The sequence below is a fragment of the Mustela nivalis genome (assembly GCF_964662115.1).
Source record: "Mustela nivalis genome assembly, chromosome: 4".
Classification (NCBI taxonomy): domain Eukaryota; kingdom Metazoa; phylum Chordata; class Mammalia; order Carnivora; family Mustelidae; genus Mustela; species Mustela nivalis.
The window spans coordinates 133598038-133622429 of NC_139023.1; the positions used below are offsets into that span (position 1 = coordinate 133598038).

Here is a 24392-nt window from a genome sequence, read left to right on the forward strand (position 1 = left end):
GAGAACAAAAGCCTAAAAATCCGGTTTCCACAGAGCCCAACCCCTTGATAGGGGGCAGGAAGACTCAACCCAAGCAAGGCTGCCTGAAAAACAACACAGCAGGCCCCTCCCCCAGAAAGCCAGCCAAAAGAATGAACGGGCAACCACCACAGGGTCCCCATAAAACTGTAGAACCCCAATATCAGGGATAAACAATACATTAAGCTCCTGGTATTGCCCTAAAACTTGTATATTTCATAGATACAACTTTTTTTTTTAATTTGTTCTCACTATTCTTGTTCTGTTTAATTTTTTAACCTCCTTATCATTATAATTAGAGGTTTAATACAACTTATTTCATAATAACTTTTTAAGTTGAAATTCATACATTTACCTGTGTTTTCCTTTTTCTTTTCTATTTTATTAATATACATATAGATATGAGCTTCAAGGTAATCCTCTTTCCCTAATCAATACTATCCCTATATATAAACCAGTTTTAGTCTCCCTTTATCTCTGGAAAGTTGAATCCTTTAACAAAGAAATCAAGATACACCCAGGAAGAATCAAAATAAACTTCCTTGCCCACACTGAGGATTTAGAACCACCCTCCCATCTTTTTCTTTTGTTAGTGTTTCTGTGTATTTGTTTTTGTTCTGGTATTATATAAATCTTATCCTTGGGATTCATTTTGGCTGGGTTCCTTTTTTTTTTTTTTTTTTCTTGTCATTTACTTTTGTCTGTCTTTTTGTTTGCTGTTTTGGTTTGTATACCTTGTAATCTTACCTTTGGGGCTCATTCTGGCTGAGTCTTCTCTTTTTTTTTCTGTCTGTCTCTTTCTCTCTCTCTTTTTTTCTTTTTTCTTTCCTTTTGGTGGTGACTTGCAATTGCTCAGAAGCCATTCCATGGTGCACCTTGCTTGGATCATGGTTGATATATTCAGCTACACATCCCCTCAACCACCTCTCACCAAAATGACTAGGAGGAGGAACACCCAACTGAATAAAAATTCAGAGACTGTGCTCTCTCCATCAGAACTATTGGATATGGACATAAAGGGTATGTTGGAAAGGGAATTCAGGGAAACAATTATCCAGGCAATGGCTAGGTTGGAGAAAACCTTTAGTGACAACATGGAATCGATAAGGGCAGCAGTGAAAGCCACCCAGGAAGAAGTTAAAAATTCTATCAATGAGATCCATTCTAATCTAAATTCTCTAACAGCTAGGGTAACCAAGGGTAACCAATGGAAAAGATGGAATTAGTAATCTAGAGGACAAACTGATAGAGAAAAAGGATCAGAAAGAGGCCTGGAACAAATAGCTTAGAAGCCATGAAAACAGAATTAGGGAAATAGATGATGCCACGAAACATTCCAATGTCAGAATTATTGGGATCCCTGAGGGAGAGGAGAAAGAAAGAAGACTAGAAGATATAATTGAACAAATTCTCCATGAAAATTTTCCCAATCTGGGTAATGGAACCAGCATTCACGTCCTAGAGGTAGAAAGGATACCCCCAAGATCATCAAACTAGACAGACATTGAGGCACTTGATTGTGAGACTGATGAAACATAATTTTAGACAAGAGCTTTTGAAAGCAGCTAGGGGGAAGAGATTCCTTATGTACAGAGGAAGGCCCATCAGAATAACATCACACCTGTCCACAGAAACCTGGCAAGCCAGAAAGGGCTGGAAAGACATATTCAGGGCATTAAATGAGAAGAACATGCAGCCAAGAATACTTATTCAGCAAGGCTGACATTCAAAGTGGTTGGAGAGATTAAGGGCTTCCAAGACTGGCAGGGTTTAAAAGAGTAAGTGACTACCAAGCTGGGACTATAAGAAATATTAAGGGGGGGTTCTATAAAGAAAGAAAGAGCCCAAGAGTGTCATAGAACAGAAAATTATAAAATCTATAGAAACAAGGACTTCACAGACAACATGATGTCAAAAATGTATCTTTCAATAATCACACTCAACGTGAATGGCCTAAATGCTTCCATAAAATGGCACAGGGTTGCAGATTGGATAAAACAACTGGACCCGTCCATATGTTGTCTACAAGAGACCAATTTGGAACCTAAAGATACATTCAGTCTGAAAGTGAAGGGATGGTGAAGAATCATTCATGCTAATGGACCTCAAAAGAAAGCTGCGGTAGTGATTCTCATATCAGATAAATTAGATTTTAAACTAAAGACTTTAGTCAGAGATAAAGAAGGACACTACATCATTTTTAAAGGGTCTATCCTCCAAGAAGATCTAACAATTCTAAATAACTATGCCCCCAATACGGGAGCAGCCAACTACATAAGACAACTTATGATAAAAAAAACTTATGAGAAAAATAAAGGGTCATATTGATATGAATACATTAATAGTAGGGGATCTTAACATGCCACTCTCAGTTATAGACAGATCACCCAGGCAGAAAAATCAATAAAGAAACAAAAGCATTGAATGACACATTGGACCAGATGGACCTCATAGATATAAACAGAACATTCCACCCTAAAACAACAGAATACATTCTTCTCGAGTGCACATGGAACTTTCTCCAGAATAGACCACTTACTGAGTCACAAATCAGAGCTCAACTGATACCAAAAGATTGAGATTATTCCCTGCATATTCTCAGGCCACAATACGTTGAAACTGGAACTCAACCACAAGAAAAAGTTTGGAAGCAATTCAAACACTTGGAAGCTAAAGAACACCCAGCTTAAGAATGTTTGGATCATGGGGCACCTGGGTGGCTCAGTGGGTTAAGCCTATGCCTTCAGCTCAGGTCATGATCCCAGGGTCCTGGGATTGAGCCCCGCATTGGGCTCTCTACTCAGTGGGGAGTCTGCTTCCCTCCTCTCTCTGCCTGCCTCTCTGCCTACTTGTGATCTCTGTCAAATAAATAAATAAAATCTTAAAAAAAAATGTTTGGATCAACCAGGAAATCAAAGAAGAACTTAAACAATTCATGGAAACCAATGAGAATGAAGACACTTTGGTCCAATCTTATGGGATAAGGCAAAGACAGCCCTAAGGAGGAAATATATATAACCATCCGAGCCTCCCTCAAAAAAACTGAAAAATCCAGAATACACCAGCTCTCTTTACACCTTAAAGAACTGGAGAATCAACAACAAATTAAGCCAACCCCACACACAAGAAGAAAAATAATTAAGATTAGAGCAGAGATCAATGGGATAGAAACTAGAAATATAGTAGAACACATCAACGAAGTAGAAGCTGGTTTTTGAAAGAACCAATAAGATCGATAAACCCTTGGCCAAACTAATCCAAAAGAAAAGAGAGAGGACCCAAATTAATAAAATTATGAATGAAGAGGGAGAGATCATGACTAACACTGAGGAAATAGAAAAAATAATCAGAAATAATTGTCAACAGTTATATGCCAATAAGTTAAGCAAACTGGACGAAATGGATGTATTCCTGGAAACCTATAAACTTCCAAAACTGAATCAGGAAGAAATTGACAACCTGAATAGACCGATATATAGTAACAAGATTGAAGCAGTGATCAAAAACCTCCCCCCAAAAACAAGAGACCAGGACCTAACAGATTCCCTGGAGAATTCTACCAAACATTCAAAGAAGAAATAATACTTATTCTCATGAAGCTGTTTCAAAAAATAGAAACAGAAGGAAAACTTCAAGACTCTTTTTATGAAGCCAGCATTACCCTGCCTCCAAACCAGGCAAAGACCCCACCAAAAAAGAGAATTTCAGACCAATATCCCTGAGGAACATGGATGCCAAGATTCTCAACAAGATCCAGCTAATGGGATCCAACAGTACATTAAAAAGATTATCCACCATGACCAGGTGGGATTTATCCCTGAGATGCAAGGGAGTTTCAACAATTGCAAATCAATCAATGTGATAAAACAGTAAGAGAAGGGATAAGAACCACATGGTCCTCTCAATTGATGCAGAAAAAGCATTTGATAAGATACAGCATCCCTTCCTGATTAAAACCATTCAATGTATAGGGCTAGAGGGAACATTACTCAACTTCATAAAATCTATCTATGAAAAACCCACACCAAATATCATCCTCTATGGGGAAAAGCTGACAGCCTTACTATTGAGATCAAGGACACAACAAGGATGCCCACTCTTACCACTCTTGTTCAATATAGTACTAGAAGTCCTAGAAACAGCAATCAGACAACAAAAAGAAATAAAAGGTATTTGAATTGGCAAAGATGAAGTCAAATTCTCTTTTTTCACAGATGACATGATACTTTATATGGAAAACCCAGAGTCCAGAGTGCTAACCATTACACCATGGAAATGACATGATACTTTATATGGAAAACCCAAAAGACTCCACCCCCAAACTACTAGAACTCATACAATTCAGTAATGTGACAAGATACAAAATAAGTGTACAGAAATCAGTTGCTTTCTTATACACCAACAATGAAATTGTAGAAAGGGAAATTAGAAAATTGATTCCATTTACTATAGCACCAAGAACCACAAGATACCTGGGAATAAACCTAACCAAAGAGGAAAAGAATCTGTACTTGAGGGACTACAGAACACTCATGAAAGAAATTGAAGAAGACACAAAAAGATAGAAGACCATTCCATGTTCATGGATTGGAAAAATAAACATTATTAAAATGTCTATACTGTTAAAATGTCTATACTGAGCAATCTATACTTTCAATGACATCCCAATCAAAATTCCACCAGCATTTTTCAAAGAGTTGGAACAAACAATCCTAAAATTGGTATGGAACCAGAAGAGACTCTGAATTGCTAAGGAAATATTGAAAAAGAAAAACAAAACTGGGGGCATCACATTGCCTAATTTTAAGCTTTACTACAAAGCTGTGATCACCAAGACAGCATGGTACTGGCACAAAAACAGATACATAGACCAGTGGAACAGAGTAAAGTGCCCAGATATGGATCTTCAACTCTATAGTCAACTAATCTTTGATAAACCAGGGAAAAATATACACTGGAAAAAAGACAGTCTCTTCCATAAATGGTGCTGGGAAAATTGGACAGCTGCATGTAGAAGAATGAAACTCGACCATTCTCTTACACCATATACAAAGATAAACTCGAAGTGGATAAAAGACTTAAGTGTGAGGCAGGAATCTATCAAAATCCTAAAGGAGAACATAGGCAGTAACCTCTTTGACAATGGCCACAGCAACTTCTTTCAAGATATGTCTCTAAAGGCAAAGGAAACAAAAGCAAAAGTGAACTTTTGGGACTTATCAAGATCAAAAGCTTCTGCACAGCAAAGGAAACAGTCATCAAAGCAAAGAGGCAACCCACAGAATGGGAGAAGATATTCACAAATGACACAACGGACAAAGGGCTGATATCTAAGATCTATAAAGAAGTCCTCAAACTCAACACACACAAAAAAGATAATCACATCAAAAAATGAGCAGAAGACACAGAGGGGGTTAAGGGGGTAGGAGAAGAATAAATGAAACAAGATGGGATTGGGAGGGAGACAAACCATAAGTGACTCTTAATCTCACAAAACAAACTGAGGGTTGCTGGGGGGAGGGGGGTTAGGAGAAGGGGTGTGGGGTTATGGACATTGGGGAGGGTATGTGCTATGGTGAGTGCTGTGAAGTGTGTAAACCTGGTGATTCACAGACCTGTACCCCTGGGGATAAAAATATATGTTTATAAAAAATAAAAAATTAAAAAGAAAAAAAAATGGGCAGAAGACATGAACAGACACTTCTCCAAAGTAGACATACAAACGGCTAACAGACAGATGAAGAAACGTTCATCATCATTAGCCATCACACTATCAATTCAAAACTACATTGAGGTACCACTGTACACCAGTTAGAATGGCTAAAATTAACAAGACAGTAAACAAATGTTGGAGAGGATGCAGAGAAAGGGGAACCTTCTTACACAGTTGGTGGGAATGCAAGTTGCTGCAGCCACTTTGGAAAACAGTGTGGAGATTCTTTAAGAAATTAAACATAGAGCTACCCTATGACCCTGCAATTGCACTACTGGGTATTTATCCCAAAGATAAAGATGTAGTGAAAAGAAGGGCCACCTGTACCCCAATGTTCATAGTAGCAATGGCCACAGTGGCCATTGTGGCCAAACTGTGGAAAGAATCAAGATGCCTTTCAATGGATAAATGGTTAAAGAAAATATGGTCCATATATAAAATTGAGTATTATGCCTCTATTAGAAAGGATGAATACCAAACTTTTGTACCAACATGGACAGGATCAGAAGAGATTATGGTGAGTGAAATTAAGTCAAGCAGAGAGAGTCAATTATCATACGGTTTCACTTACTCGTGGAGCATAAGGAATAACACCTAGGACATTGGGAGATGGACAGAAGGGAAATCGGAGGGGGAGAAAAACCATGAGACACTGTGGACTCTGAGAAACAAACTGAGGGGTGAGGGGCTGCGTGACCCTGGTGGTGGCTATTAAGGAGGGCATGTGTTGCATGGAGCACTGGTTGTGGTGCATAAACAGTGAATTTTGGAACACTAAAAAGAAATACAATAAAATGGAAAAAAATGTTTATGATGAATATCAGAGTAAGGATTTTAAATTTCATTATTAAATGGGAAGAAGAGGAATGCCAGGGTCTTATTTATTCTCCTTGCTTTCCTTTTCTTTTTTCTTTCATTTTTTTTTTTAACTCACTCTAACTGATCTATAGAGAATGGGTTTTAGTTGCACCTAGAGAACATGAGCAACAATAGGAGGTGATGAGAACCAGAGAGATCTGGCATGTATGATAGAATGAAGTTAATAGAAATTTCTAATAAATTGGGTTTAGAGGTAGGCAAAAAGAAAGGATCAGATATTATTCCTAAACTTTTTGGTCAAGCCCCTGGGTGCCAGTTGGTACTGTAATACTGGGGCTGATATGAAGCATTTCCTTCAACAAGTGCTCTCTCTCTTGAGGATATTCAGTTTGAGATACTTATTAGATATCCAAGAACTATCAATTAGTGTGTATAGAATTTGAAAACTCAAGAGAGGGTCAGGGCTACAGTCTGAGGGTAAATAAGAAGATGGTGCTTACATTAGTGGGTGTGCATGCGCTTACTCAGGGAGTGAGACTAGGAAGAGGAAAAGAGTACTATGTGTTTATGAGTGAGCATACGGATGAATGAATAAATAGATTTAAACAAATAAAAAGCAAAGTTAATAAGCAATGAATTTGACTTGTAAAAAAGATATCTCTTCTTTAATTCCCTCAGGAAAAGAAATCAAAACCACCTTCTGGGGTGTTGGGCTGGGATGTTGGGTTCTGAGAAGTTGAGCAGTTAGGAAGAATGACCTTTCTGTCTCCATAAGTTCCTCCAGTCCTCTATGAAACACCTGCTTTACCCAGGCCAGACCATTATCAGAATCACTAAGAAGGCTGTTCCCCCCGACCAATAGTTTGGTAATAAAACAGTTACCAAATGCTCCCAACGTATTCTGGTATTTAATGTATCAATTGACTTTTTTTTCATATTGATGAGTTTGATACTTTGACCAACCATATAGAACTATGAAGACAAAGGTCAAAGTTGTATGTCAATTAAAAAAAAAAAAGTGAGTCACTAAATGCAGCCCACACTTAAGCAGAGGGAAGTCTACAAGGGTATGACTATCAGGAGGTGAAGTTTGTTGGGGCCATCTCAGAGGCTGCCTACCACAATGACTTATGACTTCCGTTTACACCATGAAACTATCACCACAATCAAATAATTTCCATTTCCATCATCCGCCCAAATTTTTATGTCCCTTTATAATTCATTCCTCCTTCCACCTCCAGTCTCTGAAAAGCACTGTTCAACTTTTTTTTTTTTACATTTTTAATTTATTTTTTATTTTTTTATTTTTTATAAACATATATTTTTATCCCCAGGGGTACAGGTCTGTGAATCACCAGGTTTACACACGTCACAGCACTCATCAAAGCACATACCCTCCCCAATGTCCATAATCCCACCCCCTTCTCCCAAACCCCCTCCCCCCAGCAACCCTCAGTTTGTTTTGTGAGATTAAGAGTCACTTATGGTTTGTCTCCCTCCCAATCCCATCTTGTTTCATTTATTCTTCTCCTACCCACTTAAGCCCCCACTTTTATAGTTCGAATTTTCTTGAAATGGAACTATACAGTGTGTATTCTTTTTTCTTTTGGCTTTTCATTCAGGATGATGATTTTGAGATTCATCCATATTGCTTATATCAATGGCTTGTCCTTGTTATTACTGAGCAGCATTTCATTGTGTGAATATACCACAGCTATTCATTTATCTGCTGGTGGATATTTTCAGTCATTTCCAGTTTGGAATTATTATTTTTTTTTTCATTTATTTATTTTCAGCATAACAGTATCATTATTTTTCACCACACCCAGTGCTCCATGCAATCTGTGCCCTCTGTAATTCCCACCACCTGGTACCCCAATTTCCCACCCCCCTGCCACTTCAAACCCCTCAGATTGTTTTTCAGAGTCCATAGTCTCATGAGAGACTCCAGTTTGGAATTATTATGAATAAAGCTTATGTGAACATTTTGTGGACACATTTTTATGCGCAGGTGATGGTTAATTTTCTGTTTGGCTAGGATGTGGTTTCCCAACATTTGGTCAAATAGCAGTTCTAGATATCACTTTGAAGGTACTTTTTAGATGAAATTAACATTTAAGTCAGGAGACTTTAAGCAAAGCAGATTACATTCTATAATGTGGGTGGGTCTCATGCAATCAGGTTGAAGGCTTTACGAGCAAAGACAAGTCCCTGAAGAAGGAATTTTTATCAAAACTGCAACGTAGAAACTTTGCCCATGTTTCCAATGCTTTTCTTATGGAATCAGACTCAAGACTGCAACTTCAACTCTTGCCTGAATTTCCAGCCTTCCAGCTTGCTATACAGGTTTCTCACTTGCTACCTCTGATAGTGGTACAAGAAAATTTCTGAAAATAAATCTCTCTTTTTCTCTATTTTAGTACTGAGAGTGGTTCTAGAGAAGCAGAATCTTATGGATATATTTTTCTGAATTGGTTCTTAGGTTTCTTGAATTTATTCTCTACTTTTGTTAGATTTAAAGGGACTAATGATCCTATTTCCAGCAGTAAAGAGAGCACTGATAGTCAATGGCATGATCTGGCAATAGAGATGTATAAAAATCACCACTGATATTGCTCATCAAATACTTACAATAGGTAAGGTTCTGGGTGACTTTGTACTGGAAATTTATCTTATTTAGGTAGGGCGACCATAGCAAAAACCATAGACTGGTGGCTTAGGCAACAGAAATTTATTTCTCACAGCTATGGAGACTGCAAGTCCAAGATCACACTACCAGCAGGTTTGGTGTCCAGTGAGAGCTCTTTTCTCAGGTTGCAGATGACTGCCTTCTTGCTGGGTTCTCACATAGCCTTTCCTTTGCACAGCTAAAAAGAGAGAGAGAGAGAACACAACTCACTGATGTTCCTTCTTAAAAGAGCGCTAATCCCATCAGACCAGAGTCCCGCCCTCATGACCTCAACTAACTCTAATTATTTCCCCCAGACCCCATCTCCAAATAACATTACATTAAGGGTTAGGGCTTCAATATATGGATTTGGGGGGGCAGCAAGGGTAGGACACAAATGTTCAGTTCATAAGAACTTTAAAACATATTTGTCAAACTAATTAGTACAATAAAATGGTATGGTTGTTCTTAATTATACCATCTGCACAAAGTCTTAAGGATCTTAAAATGTTATTATAAATCTTTCCTTTTTGACTTATTTCACTCAGCATAATCTCCTCCAGTCCTGTCCATGTTGATACAAAAGTTGGGTATTCATCCTTTCTGATGGTGGCATAGTATTCCATTGTATATATGGACCGTATCTTCTTTATCCATTCATCTGTTGAAGAGCACAAGTCAAGCAGAGAGAGTCAATTATCATATGGTTTCACTTAATTGTGAAGCATAAGGAATAATATGGAGGACATTAGGAGAAGGAAAGGAAAAGTGAATTGGGGGAAATCAGAGAGGGAGAGGAACCATGAAAGACTATGGACTATTTGTTGAGAAACAAATTGAGGGTTTTGGAGGGGACGGTGTGAGCGGTTAGGTGAACGTGGTGGTGGGTATTAAGGAGGGCACGTATTGCATGGATCACTGGGTGTGGTGCATAAACAATGAATCTTGGAACACTGCAAAAAATTAAAAAAAAAAAAGGAAATCTTTCTTTTTTATTATCTTTTTTTTTCTTTTTCTGTTGGCTCTGTAATGAATGAATAGATTTATTTTTTGGTTGTCTTCATTATCAGGCTATCTCTTCTCTTACGCTGGCAAAGAGAACCCCTGCAGCCAAGGCTTGCTTGGTGCTGCCACATGTCATTTATAAAAGAGAAAGTAGCTCTTCTTGATACTCATAAACAATATTCTGGGGAGGATTTTGATTGGCCTGGACTGGGAAACATGCCTATCCCCAGATTAATCACTGGATGATGTATTATCCTGATTGTCTGGCCCTGAGTCCTATACCTGTCTTGGAGCTGGAGATCTTGGCCAATCTGTCAAACCACGTGGACTTGATGGAGTGGGGTGATTTTGCAAAAGCATTATAAGAGTTCAGTTAACACAAGAAAGAGACAGTGGCTCCATGACGCCTTCTATAACTCCCTCAGCCACTCTTTGTTTCCTTCTCCTCTCTTACTTATAATTGGTACATGCCTTAATTAAAGTCATTATTGCATTGTAATTGTGTGTTAGTCCTATCTGATCCTCCCTGTGATTATAAATTCTGCGGTGGCAGAAACCATTTATTTTCTTCTTCATATCTCCATTGCTTAGCATAGATTTCAGTTCATAATAGTGTTTAACAAATATCATTACTGGGTTATATCTATTTAACTTTTATCTAGTTAATTGCTCTCTTGTCGGAGGCTTCATTGTCCCTGAACACTAGTTTTTCCCTCATTAAGTAAATCCTTCTCAGGTGTCCTTTTTGAGAAAAAAAGGCTTTTAAGAAAAAAAAATGCATTATTTACCTTGTACCAAAGAGTCTTTCTTTTCCCTTTTCCTTTCAGATTTCTTGAAATAGGAGTAAAGACTTTCTGTTTCCCCTCTTCCTGCCAGCCAGTGATTGAACACGTATTTTTCTATATATTGTTACCAGTTACCTTCTTGCTGTAAAATGCATTGGGCAATTTCTAGCCTTGGTTCTTCTTTACCATGCCACGGCACCTAGCCTTGATTGCCCTTTGGCTTTCATTGTTATATGGGTGTTCCTGATTGATTTCCTAAATCTTTTCTTTCTTTTTTTTTTTTTTAAAAGATTTTATTTATTTATTTGACAGAGAGAAATCACAAGTAGTCGGAGAGGCAGGCAGAGAGAGAGAGAGGGAAGCAGGCTTCCTGCTGAGGGAAGCAGGCTTCCTGCCCGATGCGGGACTCGATCCCAGGACCCTGAGACCATGACCTGAGCCGAAGGCAGCGGCTTAACCCACTGAGCCACCCAGGCGCCCCCTAAATCTTTTCTTACTAGAAAAACATTTTGTATAATGTGCTAGGTGCCATGGATAGCAAGAGTACTGATCTTGGCTTTTAACCTATTGTTCACTTCTCATTTCCAATAAAATTTATACCTGGGTAGCTAGAATATTCTGCTGGCTGAATTTTGTATATGTGCCAGTCCATTCAAAACACTGTTAAAACTTTATTGTACTGAGGGACATCTGGGTGGCTCAGTCCTCAAGTTGCTGCCTTCGGCTCAGGCTCAGGTCATGATCCCAGTGTCTTAGGATTCAGCCCTGCATCAGGCTCCTTGTTTAGCAGGAAGCCTGCTTCTCTCTCTCCCACTCCCCCTGCTTGTGTTCTCTCTCTCTGGCTATGAGTCTCTGTCACATACATAAGTACAATCTTAAAAAACAAAAACAAAAACAAAAAACAAAACAAAGAAAAACACAACTTTATCGTACTGAAGTCACTCTTCTGAGCTCAAGAGTCTTCGGGGGCTCTTTCCTTCCCCATAACTATTAGCGCTCCAGTGGGAAGGGCGTGGTCTCCTTTGTGGAGCCCCACCCACATGGACGTGTAATCTCTTCTGCTTTCTTCCCTAAGTCCAGCCTTCTAGGCAACCTTAAATGTCTCCTACCTAAATACTTGCTTTCCAAACATGGCACTTCTGATAATTACGGCCATTCTTCCTGTAATATGCAGGCTTCAGTTTCTTTCACATCTCTACCTGTTGAGGTACCTTCAACAGTTCCGACTCTAGTTCTTCCATGATGCCTGCCCCAACTTCTCATTTTGGAGGTGGTTACTCCACCCTCTAATTGTCAGTAGGAGTTAGATTATGGTAATCTTTAGTTTCAGGAACTCAGAGGAGCTGTACTTAGAATTCACCCCAGAGCCCAGGTGGGCAGGGTAAACTGCTCAGTATCTGCCAGGTCATAGGTTTTAACTCAATAAATATGAGACGAGTGAATGAATAAATTACTGCTGTAAAACCAGCCCTACAGGGTTATAAAATATTTGCCCAAGAATGCTTCTATTGGCTGTGCAGAACCCAGTATGGAACTTTTCCATGTTGTTCTCAGTGTCAGGCCAGAAATAATACACAACCTGTCAGCTACCAGTGAGCAATGCTTGACTGACTCTAACAGACAAGATAAGGGAAATCTGGAACAGAGTGAAGCAGGAATAAGCAAACCAGTTCCACCTCTGAATGCTTGTGAATTCATTACCTTCCACAGAAGGGAGGTTATCAAGTGAAAAAAAAAATACTGCTGCATAACCATCCATTTTGGGGTACTGGTTATTTAGCCACCTGTCCCTTTCTCTCTAATCATTAGGTAGGAGCATAAACAGAATGAATCAGTGAAGGTTGGTTATGTACTGACATCACCTCCACGGACGGGTCCAGCCAAAGACTTCTGCTTGACATGGTAAACTGAATAGAGATTTTGAACAATACTTTAATTAAAGGGGATGATTAGACAATTATCAGGTTGGCTAAGAGTTCCACTTAAATATAAGAATAAATGGGAAGCACACTAGGGGTGTCAGTGTAGTTTTAAATCATCGATCCCATCTCATCAGGGAATTTATAGCAGTTCTTCAGCTCCCATTATCTATTAATGGACTAAACCCCATGAGCTATGCCAATATTTCAAAGTTGCTTTTGTGACTTGTGTATCTTTATCTATTGTTGCTGCCTGCTCTGTGTTAGAGGGTGCTTTCAGGCGCCTTTTGAGGTTCCTTCAATCTCTATTCAACCTCAGTTCTTTAACTCAGCTTTGCTGTCTTTGCTGTGACTCCTCATACATTCATGATCCCTTTGTCCTATACTTTTCATTTCTGGTTGACGTTTTCTCTTTGGAGCGCTCCCTTTCTTACAGTCCCTTCATGCTCCGTGTCCCGCACCACAATAAAATCCCCTCGCATTTCTTTTCCCCAAGGACTGCCCTCTCCAAGCTTTGCACTGCACACTGTTTTGTCTTTTTATTTTCTCATCTGCTTTTCAGTTCTAAGCCTGCAAATAACTCTGTCTTTCTGCCGCTACCGCTGTTTGTCTACTAGGAGCCACACTTAATTTATGCTGACAGCATTCATCTCGAAGCTGCGCACTCCACACATCTCTGCCATCCTTCCGTTTGCTCACAGCTTTGCTGGTGAGAAGATTTACTTCTTTTCTGCGCAGCCCCCCGCCCCACCCCTGAGGAAACCTTTTTTTGGGGGGAAAGCAAGACTGGTATTTGACAGAAGACCTCATGGAGCTCAGGCTCCCAGGAGACATGCAACCAAGCAAACAAGGAAATAAACAGACACATACAAACTTTTTTCTAGGTGGAGTTTTAAGTTTCTTCTTTTCCTTTATTTACAGCATTCCAAGGTTGCAACAAAACCATTATCAACATGTAAAACAGAGAAGATGTGGCCTTCCTTCTTCTGGGGCTTGCAAAGCTCCCTGGAGGCTCTTCGTGTGGCTTATAAAAGAATTCTTCCAATGGTATAAGATTCAAGCAAAAATGTGACATGAGGTTGTAATATGTTACGTTTATATGCAGCTATGTTGTGCATAATGTAGGCAATGTTTGTTCTTCATTTATGTTGTTAAATGTACACAACTTCTTTTGTCTTTGACAAACCATTTACCTGTGAAGTTTTGTAGTTAAACCTATCCATTTAGAGTTACTTCGAATCAGGTCAATGGCTTTCAAACATTTATGTGGAAAAAAATAGTTGCCTTTCATTAACAGCATGAACTGTTCAGACAGATTCCTCCTAGTCAAAAACCGCAGGAAACTGTTCTAAGGTATAGTGAATAAATGAATAAATGAGTAAATGCTAATATGCATGGAGTAAAGCGGCCTGTGCATTTCATTCTGATCTTTGGGGTAATTTAGAACCTGCTCTTTTTTTTTTCTTTTTGAGAAAAACTGTCCATCAAGTTCAAATATACAATGGTTAGTGTGGATAAAAGGCCATCAGGCATTTATAGGAAACTACAAGACATCTTTTCACTAGCCATCTCAATTTGGGATTTAAAAGGAAATTAAAAAAAAAACCCCTATTAACACATTACACATTCTTTAAAGAAGAAAATCAGTATTTTACTTTTTTGACAGTTGAATGGAAGTGTTTAGACATATTTCAAATGGGGGAAAAAAGCCTTTAGTCCTTTTTGGAATAGGAAGACAAACGTACTATACTGGGAAGACTGCACAGAAAACTGGGAGAGAAACCACGGAGTATGTGGCCTCAGTCCCATCACATCAGAACATAGCAGCAGCTCGTTTATTAATTTCTTTTCTCTCAGCCTGAGTCACCTCTCACAAGCTTTACAGAAGCAGGGAATCTAAAACCACCTTCAGAGCAATTGGTTTCTTGAGACATGTGCTAATTTATTAGAGATGATTTGGAAGTTATAACATGGAGGGGATGATATATTACTTTAACCAGATTGCAAAACTGAAACACAGCAATGAGCCTCACATTAGTTAAATAAGTAAGGGGGCAATAAGCAGACAGGGGCAAGGGACCTGAACAAGAGTCACTTTTTGTCGTGTACTATGTGCCACGTTATACTTGCTGTTCACGATACTGAATGAATATATATTAATAAATGTCCTTTAAGTGCATGGAAATAGTAGGCATTCAACTATTTGTTGAATGAAAATGCAATATATTATGTGTATAGTATATAATACTGTACAGTATGTTACATAGAAAGAAAAACTTGTTTAATGTCATCAGAAATAGTTTATCAACCTGTGTTTTTGACATTTTGGGACAGATGAATCTTTGTTGTTGGGGGTTGTGCTGTGTCTCATAGGGTGTTTGGTAGTATCCTTGGCCCCTAGACCTACCGGATGCCAGCAACAATCCCCCCGTTGTGACAACCCCACATGTCTCCAGGTGTTGGCAAATGTCCCCTGGATGGCATGTCTGCTCTGGTTGAGAACCGCTAATGAGAACGGAAGCTACAATGAACACCACTGACATTTATCTACGTAGTTTTCTATTCTTTCTCTTTTCAAGGCTAATTTGTGGTTGCGTAGGTAGGATGGGTTCATTTTAATGATTAGTGATTTAATGTGTATATACAAGCTTCGTAGGGCCGTAACAAGATTTGACAAACTGGGTGGTTTCCACAGCAGAAATGTGCTGTCTCACTGCTCTGAAGCTGGAAGACTGAGATCAAGGCATCATCTAAAGGCATGTTTTGGCAGGGCTGGTTTCTTCTGAGTGTTGTAAGGGAGGGTCTGGAGTAAGCTTCTCTCCCAGCTTTTGGCAGCCTCAGGCACCCCTTACTCAGAGATGGTGTTCTCCTAGGGTCTTCACATTTTCTTCCTTTTATATGTGCTGGTCTCTGTGTACAAATTTCCCCTTTTTATAAGGATGTTGGTATGATGTTAGCATGTTGGACACTACACTAATGACCTCATTTTAACTTAATCACTCTGTGAAGACCCTATCTCCAAGTAAGGTCACATTCTGAGGCACTAGGGGTTAGGAAGCCAACATATTTTTTTGCGGGGGGGGGGGGATGCAATTGAACTCATAACAGTATGATTTCAGCTATCATGCATTTCATGCCAAAAATGATTCTGGCATTTAACCATTAGCTACTTTAACTTCTACTCTTTGGTTGACATGTCTGTCATATCTCTGCTTCCTGTGGGACAAAAATGGTATGATGTCTTTTGTGTGAATTTTTACAGCACCCAGAAAAGTGCTTGGCAAGCTTTTGTTTGAATGAAGAAAAAATGCTCCTTTTTGCAAAAGGGGAGGTGGTTTGTCACTTTAGCTCTAATTGAGGTCAATTCTCATCGATGAGCTTGTCTTTTCTCTTCTTAAATCAAACTGACACAGTATTCACTGGAATATTCATTATTTTTTACTTCCATTTTCATTTTTTTTTTAATTTTTTATTTTTTATAAACATATATTTTTATCCCCAGGGGTACAGGTCTGTGAATCACCAGGTTTACACACTTCACAGCACTCACCAAATCACATACCCTCCCCAATGTCCATAATCCCACCCACTTCTCCCAAACCCCCTCCCCCCAGCAACCCTCCATTTTCATTTTTTAAAGAAAGATTTATTCATTTATTTGAGAGAGAGAGAGAGCACACAAGCAGGGGGAGGAGCAGAGGGAGAGGGAGAAGCAGAGTCTTCACTGAGCAGGGAGCCTGAACTTGCGTTCAATCCCAGAACACTGGGTTCATGACCTGAGCTGAAGGCAGGTACTTAACTGACTGAGCCACCCAGATGCCCCCTCATTTTCATTTTTAATTGAAATAATTAAAGGCACATTTATAAAATGAATGAGTAGAACACATTCAAATAGAATACAGTCAATAATTGATGGTGTATAATCAATAATCTTTTCAATTCTCTGGTCTTGTCCAAAGGTGATGATTGTTGACAGTTTCTTATATATTTTTCCAGAATATTCTGATATTTATAAAATATGCTTATATTATTTTCTTTTTTAAAAAAAGATTTTATTTATTTATTTGACAGAGAGAGATCACAAGTAGACAGAGAGACAGGCAGAGAGAGAGAGAGAGAGAGAGAGAGAAGCAGGCTCCCCACTGAGCAGAGAGCCCAATGTGGGACTTGATCGCAGGACCCGGAGATCATGACCTGAGCCAAAGGCAGCAGCTTAACCCACTGAGCCACCCAGACACCCCTGCTTCTATTATTTTCTATGTCCTCTGATCTCTCCCTCTTTAATTCTCAACATGAACTGCCAACTGCCCTCTCTTAGTCCCCCACCTCCCACAGGCACACTAGAAAAATAGCAAAAAACTAGATACAGATAGCACATTTTTAAAGATAAAGATCCAGGCTTGTGATTTGTATAGGTATGAAATGAAGATCATATGCTGAGGATTTGCATAGAACCAAACAATTGTTAAGAGCAATCTAAAGGCATGTTTTGGATCTGCCATGATCCAGAGCCACAGACATTAGAGAATGCTGGGAATACAGTGAAAGCAGTTAGACAGGCTGCATAAATCCTTAGGAGGCCTGGATATAATTGGATGCTGCTTGAGAATGGTGGACACTGCTGAGAAGTTCCTAAAGAGCCAAGAGCAATGCCAGCAAGTCAGGCTCTTGTTAGAGCCAGCATCATCTCTGGCTCATGTGTTCCCCATTGAACTTGCCTGGAATGAAATGCTTTACAGTGAAAGACCCCACAGTTCAGAAAGGGCCTCCAAAACCCAAGCAGAGGAAAAGAAAAACTGCCAGAATTCTTAGTTCTAACTGAATTGGCACAAGTTGTGCAAACTAGAAAACACTAATGAAAAGAAACCTGTAACATCTGATTTAAGGTTCAAATATGAATGTGGTGCCTTCATTTTCAAAGATGAAGAAACTGCTCTGGGATCTATTGAATAGATGCCTTGAGTTATTCCTTGGTAGTACATAGTGGATTTGTGCTGAATCAGCCTGTTCTTACCATGCTCCTGTGCATGTTTTGGTAGGTGTAGACTGGTAGTTGGCAGAAAGAAAATTCCATGGGTCTATACTCTGGGGAAGCCTCATTACAATTGATGGTATACAACTTCACAATTTAGGGAGACAGTATTAGCTCTCTGTTTTAAAGGACGTAGCTGGCACTATCAAAACCATACATGTTTAACGCTCAGAATAGAAGTACTGTGGGGAAAAATAAGTTTTTTAATCTAGTAAGGTTTGTGGTAAGTTTTATCTAATAACTAAAAAAACCCCAAAATTTAACAGGAACAATGCTACAATTTACTTAATGTGAAGTCAAACATTGCAAATAGGATATGTTGTCCTGGCACATTTTTATTAATTTTTGTTCATGCATGCTATCATAGACTGGATAATTGTAAGCTTTATTAACCTGCAGTTTTAAGAATACTAACAAAGAGGACTATTATTATTTTGCTTCCTTTCAAACTTCATAATTTCTCAGACTAAGCTTAAAAATTTTTTTTTAAAGATTTTATTTATTATTTATTTGACAGAGAGAGATCACAAGTAGACGGAGAGGCAGGCAGAGAGAGAGAGAGAGAGAGAGGGAATCAGGCTCCCTGCTGAGCAGAGAGCCCAATGCGGGACTCGATCCCAGGACCCTGAGATCATGACCTGAGCCGAAGGCAGCGGCTTAACCCACTGAGCCACCCAGTCTCCCTAAACTTAAAATTTTTATGGGAAAGTGTTTATGGCAGACTATTGATAATTCATGCCCGAAACAACCTTAAAAGCACTAGAGTATTTGAAAGTTGATCTTCAGAATTTTCTCCCTGAAGCTCATCTAGAATTATCAGCAGAAAGAATCCCCCATGGTCAAAAGCTTTAAAATGAAAGTACTTAGTATTCATTCATAAGTTACTGAATTTTCTATATCTTGTAGACCTCCAGAGTGGTGGTAGATTTGTGAACAGCAGTCCCTAAGATTCTCACAGCCAGCTGAACATAGCAATTTTTATGTTAAATTTGCTATGTTATGAACATAGCAAATTTTATGTTCTTGGTGGTCATTTAAAATGGGAAAGAACAGTAATTGCTATGTCTGTGACTAGTCTGACTCAATTAATCATCTTCTGTGATAATCTCAGAAAAAAATGGATGACTCATGTCTCTTCAGGAAGCAACTCCTGTCTGAACCTCTTTGGTGGGCAGAATTCTGAAGTGGGCTTTGAGACACCTCCTCCATGCTCTGCCCCAACAGGTGAACATATCCTATACAATCTCCTCTGTTTGATTGTGGGCAGGACCTGGGAATATGATGGGCTAGTCAAGTCCATGATTATATTATATTATATTATATTATATGAGACTTTGTTTTTGAATTCTGGAGGGAGAGATTCAAAGTAAGAATGGCTATGTCCTACTAGCCTTAAAGATGTAATCTGCTACAATGTAGGGAAGGCAAAATGGCAGTACACCACGTGTAGTCTCTGGGAGCTGAAATTGGGCCTCAGACTGAAATCACAAATAAGAGTGTATCTCAGTTCTATAACCACAGGGAGCTGAATTCTGCCAACAACCAAGAAGCCTGGAAGACTCTAGGTCTCAGATAAAGTCCCACTTGCTGACAGTTCACAGCTTTGTGAGACCATAAACAGAGGATCTAACAGAAATGGGCTGGACTCCTGGCCGTAGGAAACTCTGAGTTAATAAAGTCATCTTTTAAGTGGCTAAGTTTGTGATCACTTGTTACATAGCAATGGAAAACTAATACAAAATGTTCTTATCTAGAAATTCAGATTCTTTCGAATATTCTGAAAGTTTTCACATTATGCATGCACATATGAAATTTTGCTTGAATGAAATATTATTGGATACTAATTATCGTTTTATCTAAGGAAATATGAAATTGAATACCTGAAGCAGAACAATGGAAGCACTGCTCAGCATTTTGTATGGCAGGACCCTGATCGTCTCCATCTACTTGAGAGATCTTTAAGTGAAATACTTTATTTCTGACTTTGTTACAAGTTATTTTTAATGAAAAAGAGAGAAGTGGAGATTAAGAAGAGGAAGACTACCTCATGTTGTAGATGAAATAATAGTAAAGATGTGCCTTTCAAGCACCTCTAGACAAGATGATATTTTCATTCACAAGGACCTGGGGACAGGCTGGATGTTTGAGTTCTGGAGAGGGAGGCTTGGTGAATGTGCCCTTGGGTTTTTTATCATTCTCTGGCCTGGGCTTTTCGGGATGGAGTTAAACTTTTATATAAACATCTGTGTTCAGATGGGGAAGAGACCAGTGGAAAATCGGGCATGTGTGCACCTAAATTCTTGGTAAAACATATTCACAAGATGTTATCCAGCAGTTTCTGTTTTGAACACATCAATGATACTTTCATGAGTGCAGTGAGTCACCACCATGCTTGTCTAGTCTACCATCCTAGGTAATTAACTATCTTGAGAAGGCTGCCATTTTCCTATCTGTGAAGTGTGGGACGATCATGCTTCCTTGTGTTACTCTCAAGGCTCCTAGAGCAAATAGCAAAAGAATGGGTGGGAAAAGAGTTGATCTGATTGATGGACAGTGAGAAGTTGAAGGAAGCATCCATGATGCAGAAGTTGAGCTTTAGATTTTGGCTGAGAAAACTACAAAGAGTTTATGAGAGACAAACTTTTTGTAGGATATGGTGCGAATAGAAAACATGTTGGATGATTAGAGTAGAGTAATGGCAAGATGTGACTCAGCAAATTACAGACAGGAAACCGGTTTCCTTCAGGTAACAATGTCTTTATCTGGTGGTAGATAGTGTTGGCAGAGGGGAAGAAGGCTCACTGGGGACATGAGGAAGGAATTGCTGCAATCAGTAAATATTTTGGTGACAGAGTCCCTCTGTGGATATTTGTAAGGAAGGAAAAGTGAAGAAGCCTGGGCCATAGCCTAGTCATTAGAGATGTACTCATTGTTTTGGAAAGAGGAAAGTGGTAATGATAAATGGAGATCTGCAAAGAGGACTAAAATCATGGAAAAAACTTGCTGTGATAATACAAGTTTGAGGCCCTAAGGCTGGGCCTATTTTCTAAAGAGAAAATGGAGGTAATCTAAGAAGAAAATTAGCAAGGTAAATGAAAAGAATTTGGTCAGTATGAAAGGTTGCTTAAATAATATTCACTAGCTGACTTTCTGAAGGGCAAAGAACGTGGGTGCAGCTTTTATAGGAGGTAAGAAGGCGGGGCACACTTGTGTGGAAGACAGTCTTTGGGGCCAACTCTGCACATTTGGCCTTCCTCTACTCCTGGCTCCTTACCTTTTCAGTGAGCAGATAAGACTGAAAGCCAAATGATTTTGTTGGTCATAGAAATTCATGTAAAAGACTTGTGGAAGAAGAGATTAAAATGATTGTTGAAAATGAGGTTTGTGGATAGAATTTATCCATGTTAGTATCATCCTCCACCACCATCATAATCATTGGAAATTAGCTGACTTCCTTTAGAAAGAAAGATACATAGGAAAACTCAAACCAGACTGGGGTGCACATATCAGATATAAAGGATAATACACAAAACCCAGTTTTAGTCATTCTGATGACATTTTCTTGACACTTGGATAGGAGATAAAGAGAATTTTCCAAATATAAAATCATCAAAAAGTATAATAAGAGGTTACGACATTCCAAAGAAGAGTGGGGTTTAGAAACAATATTAGTCTACTGCAAGAATTTAAGGTACTTTGAAAGCCAGGGCCAATGAAAAAAGGAGGTGAGGAAAGGAATGATGACTATATGTTCCATATACTCATGAATGTAAATAGTTACAGGGCATATTTCAACTTCCCATAATGTATTGTGTTGTTGAATAAACTTATTCAGTTACTTTGTCTCATTTCTTCACTTCTCTCTGTTTGATTGACTCATTAGTCTTTGCCTGGCTGTACTTCTCTCCCGCAAGGTATTCCCATGACCAGAATGCTACCTTCGTGATTATCTTAAAATTTCATGGTTTCCACTTTGACCAGCCTCAGACTGGGTCATTCCCACAATGTGCTTTCCCTTCTTTTCCTCCTACTTCATAAACCTTACTAGAGAAAGACCCCAATCTGCGAGATGCTGACTGACTCTAATGCCTTATCTCTAAATAGCTTCTTCATGGATGTACAATGTTGTCTTTTTTTTTTTTTTTTTTTTTAAATCTTTAAAGTTCCCTAGCTCAGTTCTGAGAAAGGCTGTTCCAAACTCTCAGTGTTGCTCAGGTTCTCAGCCCCACCTCCACATCTCCAATCTTAGCAGAAGACTTGCAGGTATCATTTATTAACTAGATGGAAGTTGGTTATAAGGATAATTTCAAAGCTATCAGAAAGGTTGAAGACAATCTTGTCAACCCCCTCAATTTACAGATAAAGGAACTATGAGTTAATTCCCTAGGTAACATAGAAAACTTTTGTTGAGAAATAATTAATGTTGTGGCCAATCCTACAGCTTGTTGGAATTTATGGCCCTCCATCTAAATGCTGTTGTATTGACCGGGTAATTCATTTTCTGTACTAACCTTTAAATAGAGAAAATATCAATAGTCCAGATTTCTTCCCTGTTTCCCAATTCCACCTCATAATAAAAAATCACACTATTACCTCTAAAATCTTGAATCCCAAGTCCTGCTCCCCAAATTTACTTTGCTGGTTGTTTGCTTTGGGATGATAAAATTGCATTCTAAAACCATGCTCTTGAAAATGCTTTCTACTGAAAGGAAAGAGTTTGAAAAATGGTTTTGGGGCACCTGGGTGGTTCAGTCGGTTAAGCATTAGACTCTTGGTTCTGCTCAGGTCATGATCTCAGGGTTGTAAAATTGAATTGGCACATGGTATCTGGCTCTGTGCTCAGCAGGGAGTCTGCTTGAGCTTCTCTCTCTCTCTCTCTCCCTCTCCCTCTGCTGATCTCTCACTCTCTCTCTAAAATAAATAAATAAATCTTTTTAAAAAAGTATTTTTAAATATCTGAATATTGGCCATTAGAAGAATGTTTGCTCTCATTTGATTCCAAAAAGCAGAGCTTGGATCAGTGGGTGAAAGATACAGGGATGCCCATGTAAGCTCAATATTCAATCAGTCGGCAACTATTTCTGGCACCTACTGTATACCAAGCATTATTCTAGCAGATGAGGATACAGTGGTAATAAAATACAGTTCTTGCTTTCTTGGGGCTTATTTTCTGTGCTGCGTCAGATAATCAATGAAGATCCAAGTAGACTTACAGTTTAATGTGAGGTGGCAGTAAGTATTATGAAGAAATGTCAAGCCTCTCTGGAGAAGGTGACATTCAAGCAGACACTTGAATGTCGGTAGGGAGCAAGTCATGTAAAGGCCTGCAGGATGTTGTTCTCATCAGACATTGGGAAGGGAAAGTAGTCTTAATCTGGGAATGTAAGAAATTGGTTTCTTTGTGATTTTATGAATTTGCCATTATAGAAGTTTAGCGTCTGAATTACCTCCAAGAGAGTTTAAGAAGATATCTCTGCATTATTAGGTGGTTGAAACTAGTCAATCTTGAGATTTTTTTTCCAGCTTTAAGATTTTATATATTTACCTGACAAAACCATATGGCTTAAAACTTAAAATAAGAAAAACTTAGGAGAACAGAAGATGCAAAAATGTCTTTGGGGGAAGTGAACAATAAAACTATAGGTTGAGACTATTTTTGTATGACCTTGCTCCTTGTTGACATTCCCATTTGGAGATCAAATACAGCTAAATATAAAATAGAATGGGGGCGTGATGAATCAGAAGTTAAAGTAATTTAGGTCATTCAGTTATGCACAGATGCATAACTACTCGCCAAATGATTCAGAAATCATAGGAAATGACTTATAAGAGCTGATACCAAGCTTTGTATGGGAAGTAATTTTATAAGAAACAATTGTTTATAACTCTTGCATGATGCATCATTTTAAATTAGAAAACCAGAAATGGTTGAAGAAGTATTTATAAATTTCTTTGAGCTCTTCTGAAGACAAGCATTTCCACAGATTTTCATTTTTATTTCTATTAAAATTTTTTTTAATTTTTACTTTAATTTTTAAAGAGTCAGGTAGTACATAAAGATAATTAGAATTACAATTTATTTACTGTTGGAGTTTAAAAAAATGGACTGGTCTATGTTTTTGTGTCTGAGACTCAGAAAAGGAAATATATTTTAAAATTAAATTGAAGGATGTTGATATTACCTAGAAAACTCCTAGAATTATAGCATTTTATCTTTTGGAGTAAAAAGTACATGCCATAAGTGATAGGTAAAAAAGTGAGCATATTTTAATGTCAGAACTTGGCATTAAAAATAGACTCACATGGACAATTTTTGTATGTCATATCTTAACTTTAAACAAGTAGTTCTGTAAACCAGAAAGAGCTCTATTTTTTTCATGGATATGTATCTCCCTTCTCCCTCTAAATTGAACACCTATCAAAATCAGTGAAA

The 24392-nt window shown here is 38.5% G+C and overlaps 1 long non-coding RNA gene across 1 annotated transcript in view; it reads left to right on the forward strand.

Annotated features, from left to right (window-relative positions):
• LOC309862870 overlaps nt 1-24392 on the forward strand; it is a 42697-nt gene that overhangs the window by 11762 nt on the left and 6543 nt on the right. The window contains exon 2 of the long non-coding RNA XR_014310766.1: nt 13849-14005. This is a non-coding gene — a long non-coding RNA (uncharacterized lncRNA). The remainder of the gene's footprint in view (nt 1-13848; nt 14006-24392) is intronic.